The sequence below is a fragment of the Anser cygnoides genome, chromosome 1 (assembly GCF_040182565.1).
Source record: "Anser cygnoides isolate HZ-2024a breed goose chromosome 1, Taihu_goose_T2T_genome, whole genome shotgun sequence".
Taxonomy (NCBI): domain Eukaryota; kingdom Metazoa; phylum Chordata; class Aves; order Anseriformes; family Anatidae; genus Anser; species Anser cygnoides.
The window spans coordinates 112,580,522-112,595,179 of record NC_089873.1 but is presented as its reverse complement, the minus strand read 5'-3'; the positions used below and the strand labels follow the sequence as shown (position 1 = coordinate 112,595,179).

The following is a 14,658-nucleotide window of genomic DNA, read 5'->3' as shown; positions in this document are numbered from 1 at the left end:
GGCTGGGTTTGAACTGCGTTGTGGTGGCTGGTAGCCAGGTAAAGTGGCGGTGCTTGGGCCGGGTGCGAGCGGGGGGCGATGAATTCTGCCACTCGGGCTGCAGCCCTACACGGGCTCCCTGAGCGGCTGTCGGTACGTAGCCAGGCCACGTTTTTGGGCAAGGTGTTAGGGAGAGCTGTGGCCGAGCCTCGCTTGCTTCCTACGCGCACACCTCCGTCTCAGCTCTGCCTGCGGTAGCCTCACTACTCACTTTGTTGACTTTTGGCCATCTCTAAACTAGCTTTAAAAAGTATCTGGAGCAAAAATGGGTTGCTTAGCAACTCACTCCAGCCTGGGACCGCCGGAGAATGGGTCAGTGATTAACAATTATGTACAATCGGGTTAAAAATGCAGGGCAGTCTGCAACGCTGCTGCTCTGACGACTGGGATATTTCGGCGTTACGATGCTGGCATTGATGGCAGCGGTAAGCAAATGTATACTAGTTGTCCTTCTGCCCTCACCAACGGGATGACTCGAGACTTCGGTTGTATGAAATTGGGCTGAAGTCTCTTTTCTTTACCAGCGTATTACAAAGAAGGATTAAACGACCATCGGCTGAGTAACGTAGGCATGATTTGTATTGCATGTGTAGTTCTTCCCAAGGCTCGGGGCCTTCCCCTGGCCATACAAATTCCCACATGGGTGGAAAGGGATCTGTATGAGAGTGGAAAACGTGGAGCCCAGCCATGGAGCAGAAGTGCGGGGAGGGAAGGTGGCTTTCTGCTTCTGGTCACCGCACTGAATGCTCATGTACCCTTCCTCCAGCCAAGGAAGCAACAAATGGCACACGGGCTTGATGAATATGTTTTTCTGAGCCTTATTTTGGCAATGTGAGCCTTTTCCTAAGTCCTCGGTGGTGCTTTGCTTTCTGGAGGAAGGAATCCTCGGCAGCTTTTTCTTCTTTCACAGAGTAAGAAAGGAGGTGGCTCGGTTGTGGTTTCATTTACCCCCATAAATGTCCCAGTGCTTATCAGTTCTGCAGGTACGTGTAGTGAGAATATCAATCACTGAAGCAGCACTCCATCTCTTAGATGTTTTTATAACTCTGGCAATGAAATCAGCCTTGTTTTGCCAAGTCATTTACTTTCATTGTCTAATCAATTTCTAAGGGTTCTTGCTTATTTGCTTTTTCTTTTTGTTTAATTAACCCTTCTTTTCAGCCTTGTCCCACCCCAGTTGTCATGCCAGGCTTGAGGAATAAAGATCAACTGGTAGTACTTCTTCATCTTGTCCCAGGAAGGGCTGAATCCCGGGAACCTTTACTGAGGGTGATTTCTGTTCCTGAGGATTAATCTTCCATCACTGCCTGAAGCTGAAGAAGTCATGGGCAAGTGGCAGGCCTTTTCCTTCATTCCCTTGACCCTTTTTCCTGCTTTCTCCGAACAGGCTTATTTACTGCCAACTTAAATATCTATATATTTATTCTTAAAAGCCCCTTTTCAGACTAACATTACTCATCAGCTAACTCACCTGCCATCTCTGGTCAAGGAGAAAAATCACCTTAATGTCCCTTTCCACAAGAGTAAGTGGATGTCTTAATGAATGCTTTCCTGTTCCTTTTAATCGTTAAACACACTTTACCATCACCGGCTCTTTATGGCTTCTCTCTGCCAAGCACAGGGCAAAGTGGTGAAATCCGTACTTGAGATTTTTGCAGACGCTTTTAGGCGGCATTAAGGATCATTAATATGCAGAGCAAAGCCGCACAACAGCCCTCAGTTTGCGGGGGTAGGAAATGGTGTCTGTCATCTCTTGCTGGGGCTGCAGGATAATCGTAGGTCAGCAGAAAGCAGCTGCTGGGAATGGAGCTGGGCAGGGATTCCTCCTCCTAACCCTGGCTCTCTCCGCAGCGGTGTTGGTCACCGTGCCCCGCTTCGGGGGCTGGTTCTGCTTGGACGTGCTCGCTAAAAGCAGCAGGCTGTTCGTGGGCAAAAGGGAGGATGGGGAACGTAAGGCAGGGTGAGTTCTGGTAGGCTTGCAGATGAAAGCCGGCTCGATGCATTCCTGCGTTGAAGCTTTATAATCTCATCGTTCCTGCGCCTGCACAGCAGGGGCTGAACCAGCGTGCAGTTATTTACATACAGGGAGCATTAAGCAGCCACCTCTTTAAACCAGATGTGAACATGAAATCTAACAACCGCTGCTGAGTATCGGGCATCTGCGAACGAGGAGAGTAAAAACACAGCAGAAAGAAACGTAATGAAAAACTGTTGCTGCAAGAAGTAGCCGTGACATCGGCGTATTATTTCCCTGTACTGGAGTGAAAGTGTGGCCCTGTAAATCTGCGTCCTCTTTCTTGCCTCTTGAATTAACACTAATGCTGGGACTCCTGCGACTGCATTGCCTGAGCTGTGATGCTGCCGGCCACATCACCATGGGCATCTCGGGTTCGGCGTCGTTCCTGTGGTTACCCAACAGCTCCCCTGGCTCTCTGGGTGCTTTAGCTTTGAGATTGGTGAGAGAGCTGGGGCCCATCAGCGGTTTTTCCTTCATTTTTCTGGAGAAAAACATGTAGAGGGGCATCCTTTTTGGAGAAATCTATGCAATCTCTGTCATCTGAAGTGAATGCATGCAGAGATTTCCCTCAAATACCGTATATTTATGGCTTCTTTCCCTTGGTTGCTTAGTTTCTTGCAAATATGCTGCCTACCCTCTTGTCCTTAATGGCACACACACATATTTTGATCTAGGCAGATCTAGGTACAGTGGTCTCAGCACGCAGGTCAGGCGCAAAGGTGGTGGGTGCAGCTGAGAGGGTCCTGATAGATGGTCAGCTGAAGCCCTGGGTTGCTGGACTCCTCTGTGGTGCTGGTGGTGGCAAGCCCAAGAAGAGTAGCTTTTGATGATTTTTAGGGTAAGAGGAGACGTTAATTTCTGTGGTTTGGGGGGATAAGAAATTGAGTTGCTATCACAGAACTAAAATGTTGTTTCCTTTCTGCGGCCGTTAGCAAATACTGTCTTTTGCATCTCTCTCTCATCTTGTAACTCCAGGATTTCTGTGCTCTGAAGGGAGGGAGAGGAAAATGTGGCTGGTGGTAGGCTTAAGAATTGTCTCGTTCTTAAATCCCCACTATTTTTAAGTAGGATTTTAGAAATCGACTGTATTTTAATTTGGTTTGTCAAAGTATAATTACTGCAAATGAGGTAAGAAACGAATTTAAATACAGCAAGTGTAGTGGAGGATCCAATTTTCAGAAATCAGTAGAAATATAATTGGAGTCATTAAGTGCTGACTTCAGTAATTAAGAGTCAGCTTTTGACGTTTCAGACTTGCGTTGCTAATTGCCCATGGAGAGGATTGGGAAAATATTTTGTTCCCTGCAAAATCGGTCACTCTCCGGCCTGGGCTTCAGGCGCTGGGTGACTGTGTTGGGCAGCCTGTCTTGCTATCAGCATTTGATCTTGGATCGCAGGTCTGACAAAAATAATTGCGTCTCTCTCCCAGGACTTAAAATGCTCTGAAAGTTTTTCATAAGAGGGATCAGTGGTGGGAGAAGTGCATCCTTGTCATTTCTTGTTCGTGAAACTCTTTTAAGAAGTCAGATGTTGCACATTTTTAACTCCAGCAGTTCAGCCAAGATGCTCAGCACTCTTTTGTTATGATAATGGAAAATCCATAAAAAGCTGAACGTGCTTTTTATGATGATAGTTATCATCATCTAAAGCCAGCCTTATGTTTACTGTCCTATTAAAAATGCTAATTTTCCAGAACAATGGCACACATAAAGCTTTTTTCTTTCACTCTGCTTTTATTTTTTTCCAGAAACCCGGATAACGCCATAGCTTGGGCCTCCAGCATGGAAACTGATGTGATAGTTTTCACGCTCTTTCACACCCACAAACAAATCCATCGGTGCCTGAGATCTCTTGCTCTGTCTTTTCGTTTGTAATTGCCTTACGGCCCAGCCGAGGCCAGAACTCAGCTAGGAGGTTGCTTAAAACACGTTCTTAAAACTTGTGTCGTGCTCATACCTTCGCTGTCTGTGGCAGGGCAGGCGCGAAGGCGCTGCCACATCCTCCCCACACCCTGCTCACAGCTGCGGATTAGGAGAGTAATGAGGATACGCTTTGCTCTGAACATAATTCCTTCCCCCTGTTTTTTTTTATTCTCCCCCATTTCCTTTTGTTTTAGTCCTTTAGGCGGCCTGTGCTGCTGCCTAATTGGATTACCAAGTCACTTGCTGACTGCGGGCCGTACAGAATTGGGAGCGGTCCCCGAGGCTTTGCAGTTTGGGGAGCTGACGGGGGCTGGCATCCTGCTGAGCTGCTGCGTTCCCGCGGGACCTCAGCAGAAAATGGCATTTCCCACAGAACCATCTGATGGCTGCCTAAAGGAGCTGATCCGTGCTCTGGTTTCACCTGGCTTTTGAGCTCGGGGAGGGGAGGGGGAAATGCTTTGTGTGGAAGCGTGCTGTGCGGTGACCAGTCTCCAACTGGTGCTGGCCGTGTTCTGGAGAACGCATCCAAATGCGGAGCCGTGAGTGCGGTTCAGGTGTTTGCACACGGGAGATGAACAGCCCTTAAAAAGTGTGCTCTGCGTCTTAAACAAAACACCTCTTTGCAGTTTCCATGGTAAGCCCTCCTTCATAATTGAGTAACAGTCGTAAATGGTTACATAAAACACAAGCTGCATGCCACATCGGAGCTGAAGGCTGCACGCGTCAGCTCTGCTCCCTTGTCCTGCAGGGGAGTGCGCCGGCATTTCGCGCCTCGCAGCGTCGGCCGTGCGCATCCTGCTGCCGGAGCCCCAGTCCCCGGGGAGCCTCCTCGTGCTGGTCCCAGAGCCCCTGCAAGACTCCTCTCCAGGTCCCTCTGATAAGGAGAAGGCAGCGAGAGGAACGAAAGGTGTTAGTGGGACTTCATGGAGGGAAACTCAGAGCCTCTGCCTTCAAGGTACCTCTCTGCAAGTAGTATTGTCGAACTCTCCGGAGCTGCTGTGTTCACCTAGAAGTTGTTAGAGCTGTGGGAAATGAGAGGACTTGCCAGGGTGAGTACAAATGCTGTGTCAGACCTTGTTTTTAAAAGTTATTATTTTTTTTTAAAGTTACTGATGTATTTTCAAGGAAAGAAAAAAACAAACTCTAATTCTGGGAGAGCAACTTCTGTGCTGTGCCAGCTCTTAGATTTCGCTGGTTTAAGTGCGTACTGTTTTTTTTTTTTTCTTCTTGTCTCTATGCCTCCTTAGATATTCAGATCTGAGTCTTGCTTGCTTAAAATCTGTCACACGGCCCCAGCAGCTGTATAAAAACCCTGACTTGGAAAACCCCAGGTGTGATAAAGCCTCAAGGCTTTGAAGCTTGAAGCCCAGCAGTGCTGCATTCCTGCCGGTGGAGCTCCCTGCGGGGAGGGGGCTCACCCCCCTGGGTGAGAGGATGCTCCTCTCTGGTCCCCAGTGCGTGCACCTCTGAGACCCTTATCGCCACCGGTGGGTGCGCTGCAGTGTGCGTGTGCCCTGCGTCCCTGCCTTCACATGCCCTTTGTGTTGAACTGGGAGCATACCCAGGGGCGTCGTGCCGCCTTGGAAAGGCTGCATGTGACAGGTGACTTGCGGGCCCTGCTTCGCTTTTTCTCCGCTCCCTTCGCAGCTCTGATCGGCAGGCAGTGGTCGCGGCTGCTCCCCCAGCCCCGTGCAGCAGTGAGCCCGCGCCGGTTGCTGCGCATATGGCGTGTGAAATTACCTGGCACGGCAGCACCATGAGCTCGAGTGGCACGGCAGGCCCAACTCGGAGGTTCCTCCTCTCCTCCAGAGGGAGGGGGCGTGAGGTTTTGGTTCTTTTGCTCCTTTGAGCTGTATGGAGGGGCAAGGCAGGGGCACAGGGGAGGTGACAACAGAGCTGTCACCTTTGCTTTGCTTTCTCCTCTCCGTGTGGTTCGTCCCCATCACCAAAGGCCGGACCAGAAGCTCAAGCATTGCGCTCGGATGAAGGATTTTGGGGTTTTCCTCAAGGCTGTCACCAGCCTCCCTTTGGGCAAGCAGGAGCCTCGCTGCACCCATGCTCTGGTAAGGCGAAGGCTGCTCTTGGTGGTCACCTGGCTCAGGAATGGGGTGCAAGCAAGAGGTTTGCAGCCTTGGGGGAACGCCTGGGCCCCCACCCCTCCTCTGCAGGGAGAGGAGGATGAGCGGCGTTGGCTCCATCCACGGCTCCATCCACCCGTGCCCCTCTCGCTGCTCTCTCGGCCCAGCAGTGGCTGTTGGGGTGGTGGTGGAGCACCAGGGCTGTTTGGGGGCTCTCGGGGGCATCGCTGTCTTGGCTCCTGGCCTGCAAGCGTGGAGGCCTCGCTTGTTTCTGATGGAAGCCGAAGCCCTGCCAAGAAGGCTGCCGTGTGCCTTCCTGTCCTCGGAGGATGCTCCTGGCCCCAGATGTGGCAGGGGGGCCTTTCTTCTTTCTTCCCTCTTTCTTTTCTGCTTTTCCCTAGGGTCTTTGTTAACCGCGAAGCCGTTAATGCGGAATGAAGGCATGGAAACTTCATATTGTAGCAATTAATCAGCCCTCCCTAATATTTTCCAGTTGTAAATTGCCAGTGCTAACAGGTACGTGCTGTTGCAGCCGAGCAGCTGATCCTGCCAGCAGCCGATGGCGTGCGGTTGGTTACCGCGTCACGGGGAGCCGGAGCGCGCCCCTGCCCAAGCGGAGCGCTGTGATTAGTTTAACAGAGAGTTTCCAGTTAGTAGCGAAACGTATTTTTACTAGATTTACCTTTCCCTCCCATACTTAAGCTAAAACTAGAAGAGAAAAGGTGTGACGTCGTCGCGGGACAGCCAGGGTGAGTTTCTAGGCTTTGGCTCAGTCCCTGCAGCGCGTGACAGCTGCTCTGTGAAGTCCTGCGTGATTTCGGTAGGCATAGGATTATTTAGGCTGTGGGCAATATGCACACAGATCTCCTTGTCAATAATTTATATTAAAAAAAAAAAAAGGTGAACAATTGTCCCTTTGACAACGATTTGTTGCAGAGACGTGAGATTTCCAGCCCTCTGGCATCACCACATACCCAAGGAGGGGGTTTGAGCGCCGGGTGTTGGTCCAGGCTGTCCCCCCCCAACGTGACTTGTCCAGCATGGTGCGCACAGAGAGGTGCTGTTCCCTTCTGCCCCGTATCTGCTGGATGTAGCTGGCTGGGGTGTTTGATTAAAATGTTTCGGGGAGGGAGGATAAAGGAGGAGCTAAGCGCGTTTCCTACCCTAGATTTAAAGAGTCGCTTAAGGGAGCGCACTTGGATGAATAAGGGCAGGGGCGAACTGCAGGCGGCACTTAGTGCGCTCATCTGGGGATTTCAGCCCTGTAGTTTGTGGCGTGAAAGCTGTGCTTTTCTTGAAGAAACGGCAATAAAAGCCGACAAGCCTAAAGACCCAGATTAATTTAGAAACTCTGCAGCGGGGGAGGCGGGCTGGAAGCAGCAGTGCGGTGACTCAGCCTGACCTCTCTGTAAACTCCTCCAAAAACACGGGAGCTGCCCGAGCCGTGGTCGGACCGCGGGGTCCCCCGGGACGTGGTGGGTCTGTGCCGGGCTGCGGCGGCGCTCCTCAAGTAGCGGTGCCAGGATCCATCCTGAAAGCGCCGAGCAGCGCGCAGGTGCCGTTTTGCAACGTGTAGCAACGCTTTTGTGCAACCTGGAGAAGTTGGCTGGCGCTTGTACGCGCTCTGTGACGCGGATCGGTGGCTATTATAAAGGATTTAATTATCCCAATGACCCACGGGAACAGCAGGAACAGGCCTGTTCACGTCGAGCCACCGTAGCGTGCGTGGTTATTTCGTTTCCCTCTGTCCTCCTCCCTCCTCTCCAGCAGAAAGCTACAAAGTGAAAGATGATCCCTGTATTCCTCGTTCCCAGGCTGGTGTATGTGATGGTTCCTGTGATCTTTGTTTATATAGATCTAAGGTAGATTAAAGCTCCCTTTACAATTACAGTGCCTGTCAGGAGGCTGGGTAAGCCTGTGTGTGCATCTCCCCGAAAACACTTCAGACCTCCTGGTACCTTCCAGCCTTCCCCAACCTTACGTTTGTGCAGCTGTTGGCTTTGTATAGCCACGAAGGCCCCTGCTCGAGGAGAATTTTAACCATTTACACGGTCTGTTAAAGCTGCAGGCAGATTCCCTCCGAACATTTATCAGCCTGTACTCCCTTCAGTGGCAAATCCTCTTTTGAGAAGGTGTTTGGTTTCTTAGCAGCATTTGTGCATATGTTTTTTTCTTTATGATCTTTAGGTGTCAGTGGCATTCATGCTCCGTTTTTCAAAACAGAGTTACTCAGAAGCACTCTCCTCTGTAGCATTACATAAAATGAACAAGACTGTTTCTTACCTCGCTGCACGTGTGTGCCCACATGCACGGCGTGGACCTTACAGGGTTTGAGTAGCATTTCTGGAGCACTGCGGAAACTCAGGAGCGCCTCGCTTCTGTGCTTTGCCTCCACGTACTGCAGGTAACCCTGCTGGAGTTTGCACTGCAGAATACGCTGTGGATATGGGGAATTAGCAGCTGTATGTGCCTGTATAGGAAGATCCCACCTATAAAGCAGTCCCATTTGAAGGGGTCATTGGGAGGTGGCTGGAAGAGCACAAAATCTCGTGTGTGTTGCTGTGTTTGATAAGGATTTAAAGACAGCTGCAGTTTGAGCCCTGAATAGTTGGGCTAGTTCCTTATCTTTTCTTACCATGGCTTTCCATCCAGTGAGAGTTAATTTGCCATTTCCTGAGCAAAGGAACAAAAGGAGGACTGCTGTTACAGCCCTGGGCAGCATCGAAGCTCTGCAAGTTCAGTCGAAACGGGGAGGACTTGCTGTCTAGTTTGGTGTGCTGTCCCGACCCGTTCCTTGGAGCCCCGCTTGGAAAGCTTGAGCTGGGGCCATGTCGCCATACAGGCAGGGACAACCCTTGCGGGGAGTCCCTACGTGACGCACATATGTGTGTGTGAGGGATCTGCAGCCCGCAGGTGAGTGAGTCAGCCCTAACTTTGTCTGAAAGCTGCTTTCATGAAGGCAGGGAGTAGAGGATGCACAGAAGGACGAACCGGTGTCTTGGACGTTGCCTGGCCGGTGGTTACTCCAGCGAAGAGGGTTGTGACCCATGCTGACCAGAGGCTCGTGAAGCGTGTCACAGGACTGCGGTGTGGGTTTCTGCCCCGCTGAATGTCAGTGACCCGCGTCAGAGGGTTTTGGTCTCGGTCCTTCTGCTCCCAGCATCACTCCCAGAAGCAGGGCACAGAGTACAGATGTTGGAGTCTGGTGCCTTAATGGGCGCCATTTAGCTCACGGTCTCTGGGATGCTTACATCTCTCATCAATTGGAACCTTTTTATTTCAGAAATCAAAATGGAGGAGGAGAACGTGCTAATTTAGTTCTAATGCCAGGTTTTACCGGGAGATATTTGTTACCAGTGAAGTGCACTTAAGTTCTGAATAAATCTTGGGAGGCACATTTCATTTGACTGTATGGCCTAAGTAAGATTATTATATAAGCCTCTTCTCAACAGTTTAAAGCCTAATTAAATATTCTCTCTTCTCAGTTGTAAGGGAGATATTATTTTAATTACAGTAGCTTTCTTCTGACACGCAAAGCTCTCTTCTATCAAGAAGAGTATGGCAGCTTCCTAAATTTGATATGCATGCTTTCCTATAATCTCGGTTGAGTTCAGCGCAAAGCCGACCAGCAGATAAAATGGCACTAAAATATAAATTATACAACCTTTTCCTGTTTGTGTCATCCAAAGCTGGTGTGTTTTAACGTTAGCGTGCAAGTTTCCATTCTTCATTGTTAGTGAAGAAAATGGAAAATATTTTATGACCCCCCTCCTCCCTTTGTCCTTGCCTTACCATCTTTGCCATCTGTTAACCTTCAAAAGATTATTTCTAGAGCTAAAAGCTTAGAATTTGGATAGAAAAACTGTCGTGGGCTTTTATAACATGCGTAAGACTATCCAGATGTGTAACAGGTCGATGTGAACTGAGGCTCTGGTAATTTTGAAAATGAGAAGATGACCACGATACAGCTCCTAGAAAACTGATCAATGGGTTATTTGTGGTTTTCTAAACATCTGGAATTATTTCCAGATTTTGCAGGAGATTTAGTGTGCAATTGAGGGCAAATTGCTTCATTTCTGTCTGCCTCATTTACTCCCCTGTGTAAAGACAAATAAAACCGATGGGAGATAGTTGTACGAACAAATGTTTATTGTTCAGTAGTGGTATGGCCTGCATAAGGTACTGCTTAGGTGTAGTTAATCGTGCCTTGGGGCAGCAGGATGCCTTGTACAACCTTCTGAGATTTCTTTCAAGCCTGTGATCTGGGCTCTGTTGGCTCAAAACAACCAGGCGTGTTTCATGGAGGAGCTCAGCTGAGCCTTGATGGAAGCCCTAACCGTGTTTCTGTGTAGTGCGGCATTTCACTTGGCTTCTCACGTTACCCCCAGTTAGTCATTCCTCATCTTAATTTTTCCTCCCCTCCTGAATTGCAAACCAGATTCTGCTTGGCGGATGGTGCGCATCATTACAAGAATTTGCCCTAGCAACCAGATAGATTTCCAAAAATAACTTGCCCATCGTTGCAGAGCATCTCTGAACCTCAGGACATTATGCTGCGGTCTCTCCGAGTGGTTGAAGGCTGTCGTTTCGTTTCCAACGGTTGGAGAAAAATAAACCATACCGTGAGTAGACTTGACTTTGTGTGCAGAGTAATGCTATTTGAGACATGAGAAAAATTCCTGCAATGTTTACATGCTGAAGAAAAATGCCTTTGAAGCCAAAATATTTCTTCTGTGTATCCATGTGTATGATTTTATTTACAGCTCTTTATCTGAATAGGCATCTGCTCGCTGAGCACCTGATCTTGAAAGAGGTCTAGTGCCCAGGTAGGCCATGCCTTGTTTGAAGTTATCTGCCTAAGGGTCTGCTCGTGGACCTCTAGTCCCAGGTACGTGGAGGAGTGGGACAGCCGGTTAAGGAGGTCGTTCCTTTCTCGCTATGTGGGTGTATAAGTTTCTGCTGCTATTTCTGTTTGTTTGTTGTTTTGCTAGTCCGGGAAATATTTAAGCTACTTTTGGAGCATGACCATTTTCTTTTCCCTGTCTCTCCAATTTACAAATGGTCCAGATCCAGTGTTTGGGATATCGCTGCGTCTCCCTGGCACTGCAGGAGGATGAGGGTTTATAGAGATGTGTTCAGTTGCTGCCTTCTGTTGTGGCGATGCCGATTGCTGTGGTTAGTTTGTCATTTGCTTTCGGAGGGCGTTCTGCAGTCTGATATCTTGTTGTATTCCCCTTCCCTGCTTATCGGCTTCAGTTCTCCATTTTCTTTCCTCTAGCCATCTCCTTACTATCTGTTACACTTCATGTATTTTTTAAGTCCCACTCCTTCAGCTGTTTTTCCTTTTAATCTTAATGCAAACTCAAAATGAGGAATTCTAAATAACTTGGCAACAGCCCTGTGTTTTTTTGCATAACTTTTAATTGCAGTTGTATTGAAAACATAAATTCTCTCTTGTAAAACTTGATTATACCAAAAACGTTCTCACCGTGCTTGGATTTAAAACTGGATTTGCGTCAGAGAGAGAGCGAAGGGATAAGCATTGCCTTGGCTGTGGTCAGGGTATTGCTGGGAGGTGGGAGCCCTGGTTCAGGTTCCTGCTCTGCCTTCCCACCTGGTGGACCTGGTATTCTCAGGTGGATGGCCATTGGGCTGATGGGGCTCTTGGGATTTCTCTTCTCCTTTGAAAAGAAAGTTGCATCCCTCACCTGAAAGACTTCCCATCTTAAAAAATTTTGTAACTCTCGTTTTCTGGTATCAGTTTTGACAGTCACCTCCTTCTGCTGACGGATAGTTTGCCTGTAGACGTGGAGGGGCACAGAGATTCAAACCTGCAGGTGCAGCTCAATCTGTTAGCCAAAAAAATCAATTAATTTGAGTTTTACAGGAGAACCCATTGCAATGCTCACTTCAGAGAGAGGAAAAAGCAATCCTAGAATCATTTACATTGGAAAAGACCTCTAAGATCATCTAGTCCAACCTTTAACCTAGCGCTACCAAATCTACCACTACACCATGTCACTAAGCTCCATATCTGCATGTTTTCTGAAGACCTCCAGGGATGGTGACTCAACCACTTCCCTGGGCAGCCTATTCCAATGTCTCTCAACCCTTCCAGTGAAGAAGATTTTCCAAATCACCAACCTAAACTTCTCCTGGCACAACTTAAGGCCATTTCCTCTTGTCTTACCACTTGGTGCTTGGGAGAGGAGACCGATCCCCACCTCGCTACAGCCTCCTTTAAGGTAACTGTAGAGCACGATACGGTCTCCTCTGAGCCTTTTTTTTCTCCAGACTAAACAACCCCAGTTCCCTCAGCTGCTCCTCACAGGACTTGTGTTCCAGGCCCTTCACCAGCTTCGTAGCCCTTCTCTGGACTGCTCCAGGACCTCGATCTCCTTCCTGTAGCGAGGGGCCCAAAGCTGAACACAGCACTCGAGGTGTGACCTCACCAGAGCCGAGTACAGCAGGACATTCACTTCCATAGTCCTGCTGGCCTCGCTGTATCTGATACAAGCCAGGATGAATCACGAAATATACTGTGCCAAAATGCTGGGCATGAGGCTCTGTCTGCACTCACAGATCACATTTAGTCTGCAAATTGCCCCCGTCACTGTCTCTGGGGAGCAGCCATGTTTTGGATGGGGAGGGTTTCTCCTGCTTGGGCCTGCTTCTGTGCTCAGGGAAATGGTTCACAAAGTAATGAGGCTGCTCAAACAGCTTAGCCCTCATCTTGAACGAGATGAACAGGTGTGTTCAATGAAAAAATGAAATATAGGCAAGATGTGCTGGATACCAGCTTCTGTTTAGTGTCATATGAGCCAGTATTGTACTAAATCCATTTTTGACAATGCTGATACCTTTACTCAATGGTAGACTTTGCCAAGGAGGCAGCTTGTTCTATGGGCACTTTGCTGAGAGGCCTCCTTGGCTTTATCTGGTACGAATTGTGAATGTGAATTCCGTGGTGTGAAGGGAGATCAGTGAGGAGCTACATTAAAGGCTTGGGCCAAAGCCCGATGAAGTCAGTGGAAAATTCTTAAGCTGTTGTTGGTGGGCTCTGTATTGTGTCCAGAAAGGTTTAATTTGATTTATGTTGACTACTGTAAATAGCTTCTAGATGATACAAAGAATATTGAGCCTTCTGCTCATTTTTCTCTTAAATGCAAGAGGTCTGGGTCAGAGCAGTGTTTGCTGGTAGGAACTGAGCTGGGGAGACAGATGTGTAGTACTTGAGGACTTGGCTTCTGATTTGATCAAGCTGTACCACACAAGCTTTTCTGACTCTTGTCTTTGCAAAAGTGAAGTGTTCCTTAAATACCATACGCTTGTTTGTCTAGGTTTATTCCTTCATAATTCAGCTGTGACCTCTTTAAAAAAAACATAAAATAAAATTCAGAAGTGAATGAAAACAGTGGTAGGTAATTCAGTATAAATATGTGATGACATGCAAGATGTAGGTTCTCAGGGGCCAGAAGTTACGTAGATTGTTAGTATAGAAAATAGAGAACTGCAAAATTCAAGGGGGTTGCCAGACATTGATTTGCTCGTGTGGATGTGGGAGAGAAGGGACAATCAGATATAATATTTACTCTGAATTGCAGAGAGAGGGCCTTTCATTATCTGCATTCTCTAGAGTATTCTATATTCTCCAGCATATTCCTGCCATATGTGTTTAGTTTCCAGAAGTTTATATACATTATCTGCTTTTCATTCCAAACAATATAACATTTATTACTAGTTTCATGAGTTGTTGTTTCAGGGGGGAAAAAATCTGTACAAGGCTGCCTGTAACTTTGATTTCTGCTCTGGCACCGTACCACACGCAATATATACCATCTGCGCCAGAGAGGATGATAAAAAATCTGCCTGTCAACCAAATCAGTGAGGATTTGTCTCAGTCATTCACAGCGATGCGGATCGTTTTGAGGAGGGTTACTAATGCTGTGCTGTTGGTGGGTGAGACGGCTTTTATCTGCTAACCCTTCCCCATGCCGTAGCAAGGGATCCCTGGAAAAAGCTCGTGTTTTCAAACTGGATGTGCGCGTCCCTGCTTGCACCTTGTTAATGCCATCGGCAGCCCTGGTGCTGCTCCAGGGTCCCATCCCTCATCTCCTCTGCTGGAAAGGTCCCGGTGCTCCCTGCTGCTCCACAGGTGGTGCTGGGGCCAGGATTCGGCCCTGGGGAGTTTACAGAGCCAAGGCCAGGCTGTCCCGTGGAGCTGCGCCATCCCCGTCCTCCGGGATGGGTCCTGGGCGAGGAAGGTGGCGAAGCAGGCAGGGAGAGCAGCGGCACCCGAGCCATTAGACTGCAGGAACGGGGGCAAGGAGAAGAAGAATGGGCACCCACGACCCATGTGCACACAATGTGAAACTGTCTGAAAGGTGCTGGGTAAAGCTGGGGCCTGGGGAGGCAGAGATGGGCATCTTCTTCACCGGAGAGTTTCTAGGGTCCCTTCGCAGCTCCTTTTCCGAGACCTTTTCCGAGACAGGGGAGAGCACGCCAAGAACACAACGGCAAGGAAGTGTTCTGGGACATGGCAGAAGGAAGCTTCGTGATAATAATTTATTCTGCGTACAGTCTGTGTGCTTGCAGCCTTACG

The 14,658-nt window shown here is 48.7% G+C and overlaps 1 protein-coding gene across 9 annotated transcripts in view; it reads left to right on the top strand.

The window, feature by feature from the left end:
* TIAM1 (TIAM Rac1 associated GEF 1) overlaps positions 1–14,658 on the top strand; it is a 176,327-nt gene that overhangs the window by 23,412 nt on the left and 138,257 nt on the right. For 3 of the 9 annotated variants that reach the window (XM_048071387.2, XM_066977986.1, XM_048071382.2), the window contains exon 2: positions 4,727–5,027. The exons of the other annotated variants lie outside the window; for them this stretch is intronic. The gene's annotated coding sequence lies outside the window, so the exon portion shown is untranslated. The remainder of the gene's footprint in view (positions 1–4,726; positions 5,028–14,658) is intronic. 9 annotated transcript variants of the gene reach the window in all.